The sequence below is a fragment of the Alosa pseudoharengus genome, unplaced genomic scaffold, assembly GCF_046254945.1.
Source record: "Alosa pseudoharengus isolate Yale_2024_CS ecotype anadromous, Long Island Sound unplaced genomic scaffold, YU_APseudo_1.1 YU_APseudo_1.1_scf_7, whole genome shotgun sequence".
Lineage (NCBI taxonomy): Eukaryota > Metazoa > Chordata > Actinopteri > Clupeiformes > Clupeidae > Alosa > Alosa pseudoharengus.
The window spans coordinates 41116096-41136036 of NW_027468859.1; the positions used below are offsets into that span (position 1 = coordinate 41116096).

The window sequence follows — 19941 nt, forward strand, 5'->3', positions numbered from 1 at the left end:
AACATAGGCTAAATGTTTAATTCACAGGACTAAGCAGTGTTTTCTCATCTGCCTCCTTCAGTCAAAAGTCAAAATATTTTCCCCCAAAATGCATACTGACAATAAAACTCTTATTACACAAGAACCCCTTTGAGTAGAAGCATAATCTTGGTGTCAAGCCTCTGTAACTCTTTGCCAGTACATCACAGAGCCACTCTGACTGTTTCTGGAAATTCAGGGGTCTGAGCTTTCAAAAGAGGTCAAGCATTTGATGATGGGCCAAAGTATGTGGGAGCAGTGCCCTCCTAAGTAGATGATGTGCAATGTCGGGCAACATTTTTTTTGTATTTAATTTCATTGTTCTGTTAAATTCTTCCCAGTCTGTTATGAAGATTATCGAGTGTCATATTATCCAGTTTTCAACGGCTAGTGGCGAAGATCCTCACTGTTGGTTGCTGATAGCCAACTACACTATACAACAAAACTCGGGCATTTATTCCATCAACAACACAACACAGGAGAGTTTAGCATGTTACACAGAGGTTTGGTATGAACTGAATTCTGACAAATTTCTACCACTGTACCATTGAAAGCAGCACCACAATTTCTTCTGTCATTGCTTGTGGTCCAACCAATATTGGATCAGCCCATTTGACTAGGGTTAAATGGCACCAAATAGGCTACTTATTTTACAGTATATGCAGGGAGTGGTACCGTCATCTCCCCCCTCCCTTTCAACTGTTCTATCTGTCCATCCATGTACAGTAATGCCAATGTGAGGCCAGTCCATAACTAATTAAATCACAATTCCACAGCGGCCAATCAACAATATATACCTGAGCATTTCACTGGGGTTATTAAGCACACCCTCCTTCATTGGTGTTTCACTAAATTAGGCCCACAACACCTCCTCATGATTATCAATAATTATCGGTTATTTTAAAATACTGTAAGAACCGAAGCTGCATCATTACACACATACACACACACACATTTGAAATGTTAATACCATTACATTTTTGGACTATGCCGCCAACCTAATAATACAACACAGACAAGGAAGCAACATTACAGGAGCCAGAGGCAGTTTTGTCAAAAAGAAAGCAATGTTTCTTTACCTACAAAAAGGTATAATTCTGAAGTCGTCATGCTCATTCTACCCTGGCTTTTTTTTTAACAAAGAAAAGAAATGAAGCATAAACACAACAAATCAAGAAATATATTTTCGCTGTTCCTTTAAACGAATTCTTATAGGTCTGTAACATTTGTAAAACACCAAAAAATATATAGAATTTTCTCTGCCACAACTGAGAAAGATATGGTTAGTCAACTACCCTTGATGTAGCTGTTATGATAAAAGCCATAATAAGAGTCGGGAAAAAGGGTAGTTAGGTGAGGATGACCTAAAGGTCTCACTATAGAAGCAAAAGCAAGCTTTATAACTTACCAAGACAAAACTGATATTAACGTAGCAGTGGCCTCACACTGAGAAACCAAAGCCAATAAATGTTCCCCTTTCCCCCATTTTCCCCAAAATCTGTGAATCCACTACACTTTTCCCATTTGTATGTTCTTTCCCTTAACATTCACTGATTAAAATATCTTCTTGTGGTTGGTTGAATTGAAAATGAAAATACAGCAGTTCTTACCTTGGGATACTGAGCAGACCATTAAATGACAAAACAAGGAGGTCTACTTCTTCTCATGATGTACACTTATTAACCTGGGCATGGGAGGCAGCATTTCAAGGTAACTAAACAGTACCAGATGGGCTGGTGGGTGTTTCCAAAATTTGCATAAACGTAGGTGGTCCAAGATAGCTTTCCCCTAAAAAAGTAAAAATAGAATAGTTTATGATATGGTGCAAAACATGATTTCCTGTGCTACCTGACTGACAACTAATAATCCTTCCATAATACTATGATTAAGTGTCTATACATGCCATGTAACTACTATTGTAACCAAATGTCACTAAGTACTCCCTGGAACCTTCACACACTATCATCGAATGTAATACAACCTGGGAGTAAAGGGAGTGTAAATACCATTGTGTTAAAAATGAACTTCTGGACTCTGTACTGCCAATAGTCTTGAGCCCTGATCAGACACTGGAAAATAAGTCACGTTCCAAAAGTTTCACATGCACATAACTAGGGTTGAAGGTTAATTGCACTCATCTAGTAAGGGTTGCATATCTACACTTTGGTGTGTTTCAAGGTAAGATTGTAAGGGTGTACCAGATACAAGGTATTAAAACTGCACATGAATGAAAAAAAAAACATCAATCAAAATTCCAGGCGAAAGCGGTAGATTCATATAATGCCTGCCAGGTATCACTCCCTACAAGTACCATACGCATCATGATAAATCATATCACAAAAGTCATGTATAATAAGAGTATCATGATAGTATTGTTGGAAGTCATTAATTTAGTAATTACAAAGGAATTACCATATTTTCCAGACTATAAGTCGCACATTGTTTCATAGTCATAGTCAGGTGCGACTTATATATCAACATATATATCATTTAACATGTTGTTAAATGTTCATTCCTGCTGACTGACATGAATCTCTGCATGAACCAAGGTAACATTACCGTCTACAGCCATGAGAGAGCACTCTAGGTTTGTGACTCACTGGCTTATGTTAATTTAGCCTATTCAGCGTCCCAGGCACTTCCCATGTTCAACACAGCCAACCGCTAGCATTTCGCTAATCGCTAGCCTCTAGTTCTTGGTCTTGGATTTCGTGAAATAAATTTCTAAATAAATGCGACTTATAGTCCACTGCAACTTATACATGTTTTTTTCCTCTTCATGATGCATTTTTTGACTGAGTACAGAAAATACGGCAAGCTTTTTATTCAACCACCTTTCATATAAAAAAAAACATCTGAAATGTATTTGCCACTGTAGTCCAGAGGTGATTGAGCTGTTTTTCAATGTGCAGAAACCTCCTGCAAAAACACACTGAAATACAGCTGCAGGTAGCAATGTGGTCAAATAGGGCCGGCAGGATTATTTAAAAAGCAACTGCAACTGCATTGTGCGTCTACCCTGATTCTGATACCGTGGCGGTATTAATTAAACCGTTGCGGGCCGCCATGCTGAAATAAACATAGAGGAAACACTGAGTCCACACCAGTGATGTGCGGTCGCGTTGATTTTCAATGGCAGGAAGAGGCCGTGCTTTTCCGTGCCAAGTATGTTTTAAAATGTAACGTGATTTTAAAATTGACCCTTCCAAGGTCCTTCCGCCCTCCTTAGTTACTGTTCCTAGGACTGTCAAGCTTTTGCACCCTGCACATCTATTACATAAGGGGAGAACCGAGACTTTTTAATGAAAAGTGGCATGCCACAAGATTTTAAGCGCTATTACTACAGCAGTAGGCTACGGAGGAGAAAGGGCCCGTGACCTAAAGCAATTGTTTTTCAGTCTTTGAACAATCATGCACAAACCATATGGAATGACACAGAATAGCAACATAACTTTTGCAAAGATATGCTTCCATTGGTTACACCAGAAGAGCAAGCTTTTTTTCTATTACTGTCTATGCGTGCAAGTAGCGTGTATGCTCTCCGCTTCCATTGAATGAGAAAAGGATTCGGAGCCAAAGGCAAAAATTTAACCTAGCTACAATTTGTAAGGTATCACCAATATCAAGTAAATGTTACCGATGTATGGTCTACAATTAAATATCTATTAAAAATGTCACAATGGAGGATGTTTTAGAGCGTGATCTGCAGGCGACTTTTTGGTTTGGCTATTTTTAGAAAGTGCACTGCAGACGACTCATAGGAGTCCTGTGAGCACCGTGTTGGAGACCCCTGGGCTAGGGTGTTTGTTAAAATAAAAAAAAGATCAAAATTTGGATTTCTCGATGCACATTGCCTACCTTGGCACTGACCCCACTGCACGTCACTGGTCCACACAGTTTTTGGTGTATCTAAATCAAAGCACTGAGATATCATAACATTGCTGATGAAATCCATCTGATAATTTTTTGTAATGCTTGCTCTGAAGATCATTTGTATGGAACTCGACTTCATCCAAGGACTCTAACGGTACCTCATTTTTGAAAATCGGACATACGGGTCAAAAGTTAAACATACGGACAACTACTATATACTTATAGGCTGTTGCTAGGTTAATTAGCATGGTTGCTAAGGTGTTGCTAGGGTACATGTGGTGGTTGCTATGCTAAATAATGTGGTTGCTATGATGATTGCTAGGTAGTCATGTTGGTTGCTATGGTGGTTGCTAGGGTCACATTATAGTGGTGGTTGCTAGGTTGTTGCTAAGGTAATTAAGATGGTTGCTAGGGTAATTAAAGTGGTTGCTATAGTGTGCTAAATAACGTGGTTGCTATGGTGATTGCTAGGGTAGTCATGTTGGTTGCTATGGTGGTTGCTAGGGTCACATTATAGAGGTGGTTGCTAGGTTGTTGCTAGGGTAATTAAGATGGTTGCTATGGTGTTGCTAGGGTAATTAGGAGGGTTGCTAGGGTGTTGCTAGGGTACATATGGTGGTTGCTATGCTAAATAATGCGGTTGCTAGGCTATCATGTTGGTTGCTATGGTGGTTGCTAGGGTCACATTATAATGGTGGTTGCTAGGTTGTTGCTAGGGAAATTAAGGTGGTTGCTAGGGTACATTTGGTGGTTGCTATGCTAAATAACGTGGTTGATATGGTGGTTGCTAGGATTAAAGCCAAACCATGTGTATACAGGTCATGTACATGGTCTACTGTGGATCTACAAAGATCTGTTTGACATGGATTGGCTTCAAAAAATATGTGACAGCGCGGACATGACTTGTATACACATGAATTGACATGGATTAACAGCTTTATGCTGTGAAATCTCTATTTTAATTGTGTGTTTCCAATGGCATGGAACTCGGCTTCATCCAAGGACTCCAGCGGTACCTCATTTTTGAAAATTGGACATACGGGTCAAAAGTTACATTCACACAACTTCACAGACACAGACAGACAGCACAGCCCAGCCCAGCCCAGCCCAGCCCAGCCCAGCCCAGCTTCATAATTATTCAGCTGCCAGATTGCTTAGAACTATATTATTACTGTTATACTGTTCTTCCTAGGCTTCTTGTTCTTCTTCATCATCTTATTATTATTATTGTTCCGCTTACCACTTTGTAAGCTATTCAGCTTGACCCGTTAAACTTAGAAACTTCATTCAAACTTTGTAACATAGGTATTTTAAAGCGAAACAACTTTCGCCAAAATGCATCCAAGGGTGTTTTTGTGAATGTACCCGAGTCAAACTTTCGTTTAAAAGCATAATTATGTCCAAAGCACCACTTTTAAGCTTGTCCGTGTTGTCGTTTTCGGGTCAAATGGCCTTCTGAATGGGAATTGTAGGGGTACTATTTTGATACATGATCGCGTCAAAATCGCTATTTTTAAAACACTAAGAAGGCTCGACACAACATGAAACCTTGATCAAAGTATCATCTGTGTTTTTTCACATGAACTTGAGCATTGAGAAAGATTTTGGAAAACTCACTCCTTGACTGGCAAGATGGCGGCGAGCAGAAAAAACAAGTGATTTGAGGCCAGTAAACACTCATTTATCTGCAGTCACCATTTTAAAGAAGATGACTTTGACAGAACTGGACAGAATATCAGGATCAGAGACGGAGTTATACCATCTGTCTTCCCTTTTCCAGCTCACCTTCAAAGGGTACAGTTTGAACTAAAGTGAATTATGGTAAAGTAAAAGGTTTTTTTACGTATGTTATTATAACCAGTAAGCGTGTTTCCATCCAACTTCCTAATGTGCATTTTAATTTATTTTGTTTTGCTGATGCCAAAAGTTTCGCCAACAACTCTGTAGGCCTAGTCAGCACACGTCGCAAGTTTATACAAATAGTGCAGTGCCCGTCCAAACATGCCATTTATGTAACCCGTAGCCCAATTACATGCCTGCAGATACGATTTAAAAATAGAATGATAGGGAAAAACATCATTCCGGCTAAGCAATAATGAATACTGAATATTATATTAGCCTGTAATTAATGTGCAGTTAGCAGAATTTAGGCATGGCGGCATGTGACATTTCTACAGATCAGAATGACAAACAACTGTTTTGAGTTAAGGCTATAATTTTTATTGTTAAGCTTATTGAATAACTTCCTGATACTGAAGACAAACCATTTTGTGGAAATTTGAAATTTGCAACGATGTGACTCAAAAACAGTCTTTGGTAGCATAAGTGATGTCGCTCTGTCTGCCACTTGTTGTCTAGCTGTGGCACGTCTTCTGAAACGTTATTAAATTCAGGACCATTAGCACTTGCTCGTTTCAATTTGGGACCTTGCAGTCGGAATTGTCGTTTGTTTAATCAAAGTCTCAAGTCCTATGGGCTATACATACTTTACATGTAATTTTGATTAGTCACTACATACCCGTGTTTGTTGGCGTGTTGTTGCAAAATCCGCGTATGCAAGCAAACTGCATACAGGGACTCTTTATTGTTGAGGTCAGACATGATAATCATCCAAACATCTTGCATCTTAACCCCTGATTCAGTGCTGCCAAAACTCTGCTTATCCTCTCTCTCTGGTCATGAGCTGTGCTGCTGTGTGAGAGGGGAACGGGACTAGTGAAACTCACACATCGTATCTGTTAGGTGCCATGGCTCTTCTGACCACTAGGGATCGCTGTGGGACACCTGTCATTTTCCTTTGTTTTGATTGTGTGTTTGTTTTCATTTGACATGTGCCTTATCCTCTGTCATGTGATCCTGCCTCGCCTTCTCATTATGTTTCCCTCCATTTTTGTTCCACTACCACCTGTGGCCATTTGTGTTTGTCATGTGAACAATTAGTCTGGTTATTTAAGCCCTGTTTTTCGTTTGTTAGTCACGGAGTCTTTGCCTCACGTCTACGTTGCTGGTGAGCTATATTGAACTTGTTCCTCTTGAGTTTTTTGAGACTTTTGCTGTTTGGACTTTTATACTCTTACTTTTTGGACTATTGAACTTTTGAAGAGCCTTTTGTGTTAAGCAAGCTCTTGTTTCAAGGATCTTTTGTTTCTTTTTTCTTGCTGAATGCCTCTGACCTGCCTTTTTTGAGCCTACTGAGTTTTGTGGATCTTCTGAGCTTTGGAAAATAAAAAGTGAACTTCATTTTTGTTTGGAACCTCTGCACTGGGGTCTATTCAAACCACCTGAACTGTAGCATAGCGGTAGCACGCCAGCCTGCCAAGCCGGCGACCCGGGTTCAATCCCCGAGTCGACCCTAACAGAAAGACTCCGTCATGTCCGACCCAGCAGAGAGTTCTCCACCTGGCCAACTTTCGGACTTTCAAAAGTTGATGGCGACCCTCAACAGCTTTGGGGCTACTATGGACACACATGGCCAAGCGTTAACCACCCAGCAACAAGCCTTGGCACGACATGAAGAAATGCTGCAACAAATTGCCATGACTCTTCAGCAACTGACCACAGCTCCTCCAGTCCTGCAGGCTCCTGCCCCTCCTGCTCTTCACCCTGCCCAAGCCATAGACCCTGCGGCCTCGGATCCACATCGGCAACCTCGCCTCCCAGCACCACAGCGATACGATGGCAAACAGGGTGAGTGCCGGGATTTCCTCACTCAATGTCAGCTCACGTTCGAACTGCAGCCAGCCACCTATACCACTGATCGAGCCAGGATTGCCTATGTGATAACACTACTCGTGGACAAAGCCCGAGCCTGGGCGACCTCTGAAGTCCAGAATGCTCGGACTTCAACAAATTCACAGAAGACATGATTAGAGTATTTGACCAATCAGTTGCTAGTGCAGATGCAGCCAAGAAGCTGATGTCCGTCCAGCAGGGCAAGACCAGTGTAGCAGATTATGCCATCGCCTTCCGAACACTGGCTGCTGTAAGTGGATGTCAGACCCAGTCAAAGATGGACTAGCGTCTGTGGGTTGTCCCTCTGACCTAAAATCCCTGATCACACATGCCATACGTTTGGATAACCGCCTCAGGGAACGTCGCCGTGATGCGATCCGAAGAACACCTGATGCTCCTGGTCTTCCATGGCTCTCTACTCCACCGATCACCGAACCCACCGAGCCCATGCAAATTGGACGAACACGTCTGTCTGCTGCTGAGAAGGAACGCCGGCGAAGAGAAAGGTGCTGTATATACTGCGGGAAAAAGGGACACTTCCGAGACACCTGCCCTGAGCTCTCGGGAAAAGAGCTTTCCCGTCCGAGGGAGGGTTGTGACGGGAGCTACCTTGTCTCCCGAGTTCTCTGGCCAAGGAGTCTTTCTTCCCATTTCCATCTCCTGGGGTGAAGGCAGTCACACTTGTCAAGCCCTTGTTGACTCTGGAGCTGCAGGGAATTTTATGGACTCTAACTTTGCCCTCAAACTCAAGATTCCTCTTGTTCCCCTCAAGCTGCCTCTCTCTGTGTCTGCTCTGGATGGCCAGCCCCTGGGAAACGGCAAAGTCAATCATGCAACTTCTCCTATTCGTCTCCAGTTTGAAGCCCACCGAGAAGATATCTCACTGCATCTCATCCACTCTCCAGAGTTTCCTGTGGTCCTTGGTACCCCCTGGCTTACCCGTCACAACCCACACATCGACTGGGTAACTGGTCAAGTCCTGGAATGGGGCCCTACCTGCCACGCCACTTGCCTCTTTGCAAACCCTCCAGTGTCGCCCACCGAGTCTCTGGATCCCACCGAGTTGTCCCAAGTTCCCTCCGAGTACTGGGATTTGAAAGAGGTCTTCAGCAAGAAAAGAGCATCTTCTCTTCCTCCTCATAGACACTACGATTGTGCCATCGACCTACTTCCAGGCACATCTCCTCCTCGGGGACGACTCTTCTCCCTCTCTCTGCCAGAGCACAAGGCTATGGAGGAGTATATCAAGGATGCTCTGGCGTCTGGATTCATCAGGCCATCTAAGTCACCTGCTGGCGCTGGCTTCTTTTTTGTTGGCAAGAAGGATGGTGGGCTGCGACCTTGCATCGATTACCAGGGTCTTAACAAGATCACTATCCGCAATCGCTACCCACTACCACTGATGTCCACCGCCTTCGACCTGCTCCAGGGTGCCTCTGTCTTCTCGAAGTTGGACTTGCGAAACACCTACCACCTTGTTCGCATTAGTCAAGGTGATGAATGGAAGACTGCCTTTAACACTCCATCTGGGCACTATGAATACCAGGTCATGCCTTACGGATTAACCAACGCTCCAGCTGTCTTCCAGGCCCTCATAATGATGGACATGGGACAGGGACATGATCAACCGTTTTGTTTTTGTCTATTTAGACGACATTGAAAAAATTTAAAAGTCCTTGCAAGAGCATCAACACCACGTGCGAAGCGTCCTACAGAGGTTACTGAAAAACCACCTGTACGTGAAAGCTCAAAAATGTGAGTTCCATGTCTCCCGAGACCTCTTTCCTGGGCTTCATCCTAAGACACGGTCAGGTCCAGATGGATCCCAGCAAAACAAAGGCTGTGCGGGATTGGCCAACACCAACATCCGTAAAAGGAGTTCAGCAGTTCCTTGGTTTTGCAAACTTTTACCGCAAATTCATTCGTAACTTTAGCTCAGTGGCCGCGCCGATCTCAGCTCTCACTAAGAAGACCGGTGCGCCATTCTTTTGGACGCCCAAAGCTGACTAAGCATTCCAGGATCTCAAGCATCGCTTTTCCTCTGCTCCTGTGCTGGTCCTCCCTGACCCGTCCCAGCCTTTTATTGTGGAGGTGGATGCGTCCAATGTCGGGGTCGGCGCTGTCCTCTCCCAACGATCCAACGGGAGACTGCATCCTTGTTCATTCTTCTCCTGTCGCCTCAATCCTGCCGAGTCCCGTTATGACATTGGGGATCGTGAACTGCTGGCAGTGAAGATGGCATTGGGTGAATGGAGGCACTGGCTGGAGGGAGCGCAGCACCCGTTTCTTGTGTGGACGGACCACAAGAACCTTGAATACCTCCAGCAAGCCAAATATCTGAACCCTCGCCAGGCCCGTTGGGCATTGTTCTTCAGCCGGTTTGATTTTACACTCTCCTATCGCCCAGGTTCAAAGAACACCAAGCCAGATGCATTGTCCAGGCAGTTCTCCACACATGACAACGAGGTAGAGGTCAGTACTGTTGTCCCAGCCTCCCGCATAGTTGCCCCAGTTCGTTGGGGTATTGAGACTACTGTCAAGCAGGCCCAACGTCAAGAACCAGATCCTGGAACGGGCCCTCAATCTCCTGTTCGTGCCCAGCCAGGTACGAGCCAAGGTCCTCCAGTGGGGCCACTCGTCCAGCCTCACTGCACACCCGGGGGACCTTCGAGTTCCTCCACAGACGGTTCTGGTGGCCCGGCATGGAGAAGGAGGTGAAAGCCTTCGTGATGGCCTGTCCAGTGTGCACCCAGAGCAAGAATCCCCGCCAGCCTCCTCAAGGCCTGCTTCGCCCTCTGCCCATCCCGAGACTGCCGTGGTCCCATGTGTCAGCAGACTTCGTCACAGGCCTCCCGAATTCTGAAGGTAACACAGTTATTTTTGTAGTAGTTGACAGGTTCTCTAAGGCCTGTCGCTTTATTCCATTACCCAAACTCCCTTCTGCTTTTGAGACTGCAACACTGATATTTGCCTATGTTTTCCGAGTCTTCGGGCTCCCGCAGGACATTGTGTCAGACCGTGGGCCACAGTTCACGTCTCGGGTGTGGCGGGCGTTCTGCAGACTCCTGGGTGCCACGGCCAGCCTCACCTCGGGCTTCCATCCACAGTCCAATGGGCAGACGGAGAGGTTGAACCAGGACCTGGAGGCCACCCTGAGGAGTCTGGCGAGGGACAACCCAGCATCCTGGAGTTCCTGGCTGCCGTGGGCGGAGTACGCCCACAACACCCTTCAGTCTTCGGCAACCGGCATGTCTCCATTCCAGTGTCAATTCGGCTTCCTGCCTCCTCTGTTTCCTGAGCAGGAGGTTGACACTGGGGTCCCCTCAGTTCACCACCACATGAGGCGCTGTCGGAGGGTGTGGAAGAACACACGCAAGGCGCTGTTGCGAAGCTCCAGGTCCGCCCGGGCCCAAGCCAACCGTCGCCGGAGGCCGGCCCAGCATTTCCGCCCCGGCCAAAGGGTTTGGCTCTCCTCCAAAGATCTTCCCCTTCGTGTCGAGTCCCGCAAGCTGGCCCCCCGCTACGTGGGTCCTTTCAAGGTGGTTCGTAGAATCAACCCTGTTTCCTACCAGCTCCAGTTGCCCCGTTCCCTTAGAGTTCATCCCACTTTCCATGTCTCCCTGCTGCACCCTGTCCTGTCCTCACCTCATGCCCCTGCCCCCAAAGCCCCGCCTCCCCCCCGCATCGTTGATGGTGGGCCGGTCTTCACGGTCCGACGACTCCTCAGTTCCCGCCGTGTCCGAGGCGGCCTGCAGTACTTGGTCGATTGGGAGGGCTGCGGCCCTGAGGAGCGCTCATGGGTTCCGGCCCGGAATATTGTGGACAAAACCCTGTGCAAGGACTTCCATCATGCACACCCTGACTGTCCGAGGAACGTCCGGAGACGTTCGTAGAGGGGGGGGGTCCTGTTAGGTGCCATGGCTCTTCTGGCCACTAGGGATCGCTGTGGGACACCTGTCATTTTCCTTTGTTTTGATTGTGTGTTTGTTTTCATTTGACATGTGCCTTATCCTCTATCATGTGATCCTGCCCCGCCTTCTCATTATGTTTCCCTCCATTTTTGTTCCACTACCACCTGTGGCCATTTGTGTTTGTCATGTGAACAATTAGTCTGGTTATTTAAGCCCTGTTTTTCGTTTGTTAGTCACGGAGTCTTTGCCTCACGTCTACGTTGCTGGTGAGCTATATTGAACTTGTTCCTCTTGAGTTTTTTGAGACTTTTGCTGTTTGGACTTCTATACTCTTACTTTTTGGACTATTGAACTTTTGAAGAGCCTTTCGTGTTAAGCAAGCATTTTTGCCACCTTTTGCCATTTTTTCTAATCCTGGATCTTTTGTTTCTTTTTTCTTGCTGAATGCCTCTGACCTGCCTTTTTTGAGCCTACTGAGTTTTGTGGATCTTCTGAGCTTTGGAAAATAAAAAGTGAACTTCATTTTTGTTTGGAACCTCTGCACTTGGGTCTATTCAAACCACCTGAACTGTAGCATAGCGGTAGCACGCCAGCCTGCCAAGCCGGCGACCCGGGTTCAATCCCCAAGTCGACCCTAACAGTATCATATCAGATCAGGTTTTCATTTGTTTACAATAGCATACAACAAGTCTGCACTGACAACAGCGATCTTCTAATGTCTGTAAGGCACATACCTCAAAAAAACAGTGTGCTCAGGGGACCTCACACTCAGTGACTGCATTTAAAATAAAAATAAAAGAAAGACGCAAGGCCTTCATTGACATTATATCGATGTAAATATATCTAGGGCACATTGCACAAGCGCATCCAATTGAAAACGCGAATCAGGTAATGAGCCGAATGTAGCCTAGGAGGAAAAAATGATGCGAGGTACGGCAACAAAGAAGGACAATATTAGTCATGTTTGTACGGCAAGTCAAAAAGGACAAAATTAGTATGGACTGCAGAGCAGAACTGACCACAAGGGGTCTCTGAAATACTAGCCTCCTATATTCAGAGCTGTCTATATAGAGCAATGTTTCTCAAAAGTGTGGCCTGTGGACCACTGGTGGTCCGCAAACTATCTCAAGTGGTCTGCGAGTAGATGTGGTAAAATATAATATAGAGGAGTTGTTTGCAATATTGAACCAATTTGTATGTAAATCCAAATAGTTCTGCAACACTGCCTATGTAAGCTACGGCAGTTTAAATCATATGAATCCTCTGGCAAGTAGCAAAGACAATAAACAAGGTGGTTCATTGAGTAGGCCTATTGTGTAATATACTGTTTTTTTATTGGTTAAGTGGTCCTTGGTCTGAAAAACTTTGAGAAACAATGAGTGCCCCCCATGGATTATTCTCTGTACATTATAATGATGATTGGTAGTTGTAGTTTAACTATTATATATATCCTCCAGAATTATTGGCACCTCTGCTAAAGTTGAGTTGAGTTTTCATGGGCTAGGTTTGCCCAGGTTGTTTTTGTTGTCGTTTTTGGAGCCTGGGCTGTCCACAGAGATCATGTTTTTTTTACAGTGTATTCAGGACACAGACAGCTAGCGGTTGGTTAGGTGATGTTTGCAGTAAGTGACATAAAATGTTTTAGCCTAAAAATCCTGCCCCGCCTTCTCATTATGTTTCCCTCCATTTTTGTTCCACTACCACCTGTGGCCATTTGTGTTTGTCATGTGAACAATTAGTCTGGTTATTTAAGCCCTGTTTTTCGTTTGTTAGTCACGGAGTCTTTGCCTCACGTCTACGTTGCTGGTGAGCTATATTGAACTTGTTCCTCTTGAGTTTTTTGAGACTTTTGCTGTTTGGACTTCTATACTCTTACTTTTTGGACTATTGAACTTTTGAAGAGCCTTTCGTGTTAAGCAAGCATTTTTGCCACCTTTTGCCATTTTTTCTAATCCTGGATCTTTTGTTTCTTTTTTCTTGCTGAATGCCTCTGACCTGCCTTTTTTGAGCCTACTGAGTTTTGTGGATCTTCTGAGCTTTGGAAAATAAAAAGTGAACTTCATTTTTGTTTGGAACCTCTGCACTTGGGTCTATTCAAACCACCTGAACTGTAGCATAGCGGTAGCACGCCAGCCTGCCAAGCCGGCGACCCGGGTTCAATCCCCAAGTCGACCCTAACAGTATCATATCAGATCAGGTTTTCATTTGTTTACAATAGCATACAACAAGTCTGCACTGACAACAGCGATCTTCTAATGTCTGTAAGGCACATACCTCAAAAAAACAGTGTGCTCAGGGGACCTCACACTCAGTGACTGCATTTAAAATAAAAATAAAAGAAAGACGCAAGGCCTTCATTGACATTATATCGATGTAAATATATCTAGGGCACATTGCACAAGCGCATCCAATTGAAAACGCGAATCAGGTAATGAGCCGAATGTAGCCTAGGAGGAAAAAATGATGCGAGGTACGGCAACAAAGAAGGACAATATTAGTCATGTTTGTACGGCAAGTCAAAAAGGACAAAATTAGTATGGACTGCAGAGCAGAACTGACCACAAGGGGTCTCTGAAATACTAGCCTCCTATATTCAGAGCTGTCTATATAGAGCAATGTTTCTCAAAAGTGTGGCCTGTGGACCACTGGTGGTCCGCAAACTATCTCAAGTGGTCTGCGAGTAGATGTGGTAAAATATAATATAGAGGAGTTGTTTGCAATATTGAACCAATTTGTATGTAAATCCAAATAGTTCTGCAACACTGCCTATGTAAGCTACGGCAGTTTAAATCATATGAATCCTCTGGCAAGTAGCAAAGACAATAAACAAGGTGGTTCATTGAGTAGGCCTATTGTGTAATATACTGTTTTTTTATTGGTTAAGTGGTCCTTGGTCTGAAAAACTTTGAGAAACAATGAGTGCCCCCCATGGATTATTCTCTGTACATTATAATGATGATTGGTAGTTGTAGTTTAACTATTATATATATCCTCCAGAATTATTGGCACCTCTGCTAAAGTTGAGTTGAGTTTTCATGGGCTAGGTTTGCCCAGGTTGTTTTTGTTGTCGTTTTTGGAGCCTGGGCTGTCCACAGAGATCATGTTTTTTTTACAGTGTATTCAGGACACAGACAGCTAGCGGTTGGTTAGGTGATGTTTGCAGTAAGTGACATAAAATGTTTTAGCCTAAAAAACGCATAGCATCGCTTAGAGCACCTTTAAAGGCCATTTATTTCATGGATCCAGGATACTATGCATTCTGATAAAGTTCCCTTGGCCTTAAAATAGCCCCACATCATCACATACCCTTCACCATACCTAGAGATTGGCATGGTTTTATTTCAGTTAGCCCAGGGCTCCAGATTAACTTTTTGCATTGGTGCGCCTAACTGTTTTTATTTAGGTGCACCAGCACAAAATGTAGGTGCACCCAAATTTTTTATCTGGTCACCTTTTAATCACTCTCCATATACATTTATCTGAGTTGTTGACAGAGTATGGACTGGGAATGACAGTATTGGGCGGAACAGTAGCCACCCTAGTAGTGGTTAGTAACCACCCTCCTGAGTAACCACCAGCCACCAGTGACAACACTTAAAAAGAGATCCCACTAACAAATATATTAGAAACAAGTTATCAGTTGCTTACAAACACTGGAAAAACAAGGAGTGGTAGATTGCAGCCTATATTACCACCTTTACCCAGGAGAAACCACACCTTGTCTGTCTACCAAAAATACATAAGGAGAACTAGCCCCTCAGACCCATCGTCAGCAGCATTACCTCAGTTACGTACAATATTGCAAAATACCTGGCCACCATATTAGCACCACTGGTTGGCAACTCTAATCATCACATATAGAATTCCAAGGACTTTGTGGATAAGGTCTGTGGACTTTAATTGGAGGCGGAAGAAACCATGGTGTCATATGATGTTAAATCCTTGTTCACATGCGTGCCAACTACATCGGCAGTAAAGACTGTGAGGGAGTGATTGTGCCATGACCACACACTTTACAAGACAGAACACAACTCAATCCAGACCAGGTGTGCTCAATGTTGGAGCTATGTTTGAACAGCACCTAATGTAAATACAAGGATGTCTTTTATAGACAGAAACATGGCTGTGTGATGGGCTCCCCTGTGTCCCCGATTGTGGAGAGGAAGGCATTAGAGACCTACAAGGCAGAGTCCTGCAACGGGTCGGGTATCCGCGGGTACCCGATGGGTACCCGCAGAAAAGTTGCTAAAACGGGTAAATTATGACGTCCCTAAAATTTACGGGCGGGTATGCGGGCGGGAAAAGAACTCCTTGCGGGCGGATACGATGAGAACCAAAACAGTATAGAAATAAAACATCATTGAAAAATATGTGAAATATTTGTATATCTAAATTACCATTACCACATCGCAAATATGTGTTTTAGTCAACGATACGACACTTGACCCATCACATCAGTACTGCGACTTTTGAATTATTTGTTTGATGCATCTATGTGTGAAAACATTAAACAATATAACCGTCTCGTAGTTGGAGCGCAAGAGAGTAGGCTACAATGGATGAAGTCAAGGTAAAGTTGGCTAGTGGCAGGCTCATGTTGTTTTTTTCTTGTTCTCTTTGTTTCATTAACAGGTCCAGTTTATGTAGAATAATGTTCTGATGCAGCAAGGTTTGGGCTATGTTTCGTTGTTGTAAGGTTTATCCCTGACGCAAAAAAAAAAAGGTCGCCCTTTACGTGTTTCAATTGTGCGAGGAAAAAAAATAAAGCACATTCATTTGAATGATTTTAGCTTGTGTGTGATTTATCGCGGGCACGGGTCGGATAACGGGCAAAATATTAATGGCTCCGGGCGGGTGCGGATTTAATTTTAATATCACCACAGGTGACAGGTCGAATCTGGTGCTGAACTTCTCGGGTGCGGGCGGGGGCGGGTCTAAAAAAATGGACCCGTGCAGGACTCTGCTACAAGGGAGTTCCTCCGATCCACTGAAGAACAATAGTAGGCTTGCTTGATCAAGCCCATTAATAAAATAAACAAACAAGGGGAGAACTAATGGACATTAAAGGCCAAAGAAAATAGATGGGTCTTTAAATTTGATTTAAAGCTACTGATAGTGGGACAGGACTTAATTTGTATAGGGATATTATTGCAGAGGCGAGGGGCAGCAACAGAAAAAGCCCCATCACCTTTAGTTTTTAGGATTGCATTGGGGACTGTAAGAAGATGTTAAGTGGCCTAGAAGGACAATACAGACTTTTCTTACTTACTTTCTGCCCTAAATAACAGTTCCAATTACTTTTTGCCATCTACTGCTGCCAAAATACAAATACTGCCACTTTGCAGCAAAGTTGCATGAGAGATGCTGTTTGTGCTCATTCATTTATAAATTTGCCTGTCTTCACATTAAGGAAATTTGTACATTTACAAAGTTGACATCAGACAATTCAGTACTTAAAGCTACACTGTGTAATTTCATGGGTTAATTCTTGGGGGAAATTCTCCCATCTAGCGGTGAGATAGTATATTGCAACAGACAATATGACAATATGCAACTGACTTTGTTCTGGCCACATGCACTGTCGGTAAAACACGCGGTCAAACCAGCGTTGCCATAATCCGCTTATTATAAGTGACTTATGGCTTGTTTTTAGTGAAGTCGTGGGTTGCGGCTGTGCTTTTTTCAGTAGCTTGCTTTTGGGCATTTTAACCTATGCCTCTGCGTCGACTCTACGCTGTAACTGTAGGCTCCTCTGACATGACCGCCCCAGAAATGGAACATCGGGGGCAGGGCCGGAGTGGGGCCACTTTTCAGCCCGGGAGTTTCAGGCCCAAGACCGGCCCACTTTTTTAGTGGTGGTGGAAATTGGATAAATAAGGCAACATTTCAGCTCTTACTATCCTGTAGTTTTTATTATAGGCTAATATTCCACTATTCCACAAGGATAGGTTGATAAGTTAACAAAAACAGGAAGGAAGAAATAAAGCATTTGAAATGTATCCCACAATTCCACTAAGAGGCATATTGAACTACTGTATTGTTTACGTTTTTTTCTGCATGGGTCAGCTATCATGTTGTTGTTTGGTGATTTGCTCCTTTACTACATCCACTTCTCAGCAAACAAGCCATATAGGTTGATCATGTAGCCTACTGCTGTCATAGCCTACTGTTCTTTCTTCCATAAAATAACTTTAATTCATTTGGTTAATCCTTTCTAATTTGCATAATATTTTCAAAGTCTATGAATAGCCATATTGGATGATACCAAAATGCTAATATTTTAATTAATTTAATATGTTACTTGCGAATAGGTTGACAACGCTACAACGTCCAGTAGGTTATTAGCCCAATTACGCCGTTATAATCATGGCTCTCTCTCTTTACCAGTTGCCACTTATGTCTGTCCTCTTCAAAAAAAATTGGAAGCATGGCACATTTGGCAGCATTTCCCCTCCAATACTTTTCGTCTTTTTTACCTGGCCTTTTCAGTCCCTCATGGCATCTTTCTACCATCCATCCTCCCTGACGCTGATCACTACGGTAGGGCCGGCCCGGCTGGTATCTGAGAAAACTTTTTAGGAAAGACGGGCTATATGGACCCAACCAATTAACTCTTCTTGGGAGGGGAGAACAACCCATGCAGAGGCTGCGGTGTTTGGCATAGAATGCGAACGTGTGTAGCCAACTTTAAGAGAAGATAGATTAACGTGACAAATGCCAATATTTTTCCCTCGACCGGCCCAAAAGTGAAGCGGCCCACCGGGAATTCTCCCGATTACCCACTCCGGGCCTGATCGGGGGTCAGGGAATGGACTCACACTATTTGGTCTTGGGTCACTTTTTTGGGCTTATTTTCAGAGACTTGGGGAGTAAATTCAATCAACCTCGCTAAAGACTAAACCTGGCTTATTTCGAAAAGTCTCACTAATTTTAGTGAGAATTCCGTTCCATTAGTGTGGCTTAACATGAAGCCCAGCTTGGTAACTATGGGAACTTATGCCACAGAACTAGTATGCTTCGTAGGATATTAACTTTCAAGCTTAATCAAGCTGTGTTGCAAAAAAAAAACATCAGTCAGAAAACGAGTCCCAAAAGACGTTTCCGTCAACCTGTGCTTTCATGTTGTCATCACCTGTAGCCTACAACTTCAAAAATAGAAGTCAAAACTTTTTTTCCAACAGTGTTACCAAACATTGATTTACATATTCACTAGAGTTCTGAAGAATTTATGAAAATGATTCAACTTCAAAAATATTAACTATTAACTGTGTGGTTTTAGGAATACCAATTCAGAAAATATCATGATTCGTTTCGATATTTTTAGGCTCAAGATTCCATTCAAAATCGATTTTCAATTCAAAAACGATTCTCGATTCAAAAAATTATTCACAGTATATAGTTACTTTTCCCATATGACTACAGTACACATTCAATTTAAAAGAAAATAAACACAACAAATTAAATATAGTTTAATACTACTCAATGTCAGCTTTGACTAAGATGTATTGTTTTCATGCTGTCCACTCATAAGGATGGCCAACATAAAGTTATAATTTTGACTACATTATTTACTATAGGCCTACTTGATGATAATATATAGCCTGCCCTCTAACAGTCCCCTGGGCCAATGTACAAAATAGGGAAACATATGATAGCCTTCTGATATTGATGCTGATTGAAGAGGATGCAGCTTGAAGGTTGTTGATATTTCAGTTGAAAATGGAATCAAATTACACCTCTTCCTCTCCTCCCAAACAGCAGAAATTAAATTCAATATCAGCAGCATCATGAGATTGAGGAAAATCCCTACAGGGAAAACCTGACACGAAGCCAAAACGAGACAAAACAACTACATAAATTATGTCTTTTTAACCCTTTGCAGACCGCATGCTCTAATTTCGGTACCCCAGTACCGATGACGTTCAGTCTAATAACTCCGCCATACCCCAACCAATTTTATAAATGAAAACTTCCTCAAAAACGTTGCATCATAAGCTTTCTGGTGATATGATTGTTTAAGGGATTTGTGGCGCGAATTTCTTTTACTACGTATATGGTCTCCCTCCACTAGAGGAAAAACAGCAGGAAGTACTATGCATCGTTCATCTTGACGTCGTCTAAGGGAGAAACTATTGGATCATCTGATGTAAAAACAACAAAACAATGTTATTATTACTTGTTATTCATGTTATTACTTCAAAGTTGTTTTTAAAAGTTATTTTTGATGGTAATTAGTATAAGAAGTATATATACACTTTTGATCCCGTGAGGGAAATTTAGTCTCTGAATATATCCCATATATTCGTGAATTAGTGAAACACACTCAGCACACAGTGAACACACAGTGAGGTGAAGCACACACTAATCCCGGCGCAGTGAGCTGCCTGCAACAACAGCGGCGGTCGGG

The 19941-nt window shown here is 43.4% G+C and overlaps 1 protein-coding gene across 1 annotated transcript in view; it reads right to left on the minus strand.

Annotated features, from left to right (window-relative positions):
- Nucleotides 1-19941, minus strand: part of slc5a6a (solute carrier family 5 member 6a) — a 125175-nt gene that overhangs the window by 95752 nt on the left and 9482 nt on the right. The window contains exon 2 of the mRNA XM_076271807.1: nt 1629-1806. The gene's annotated coding sequence lies outside the window, so the exon portion shown is untranslated. The remainder of the gene's footprint in view (nt 1-1628; nt 1807-19941) is intronic.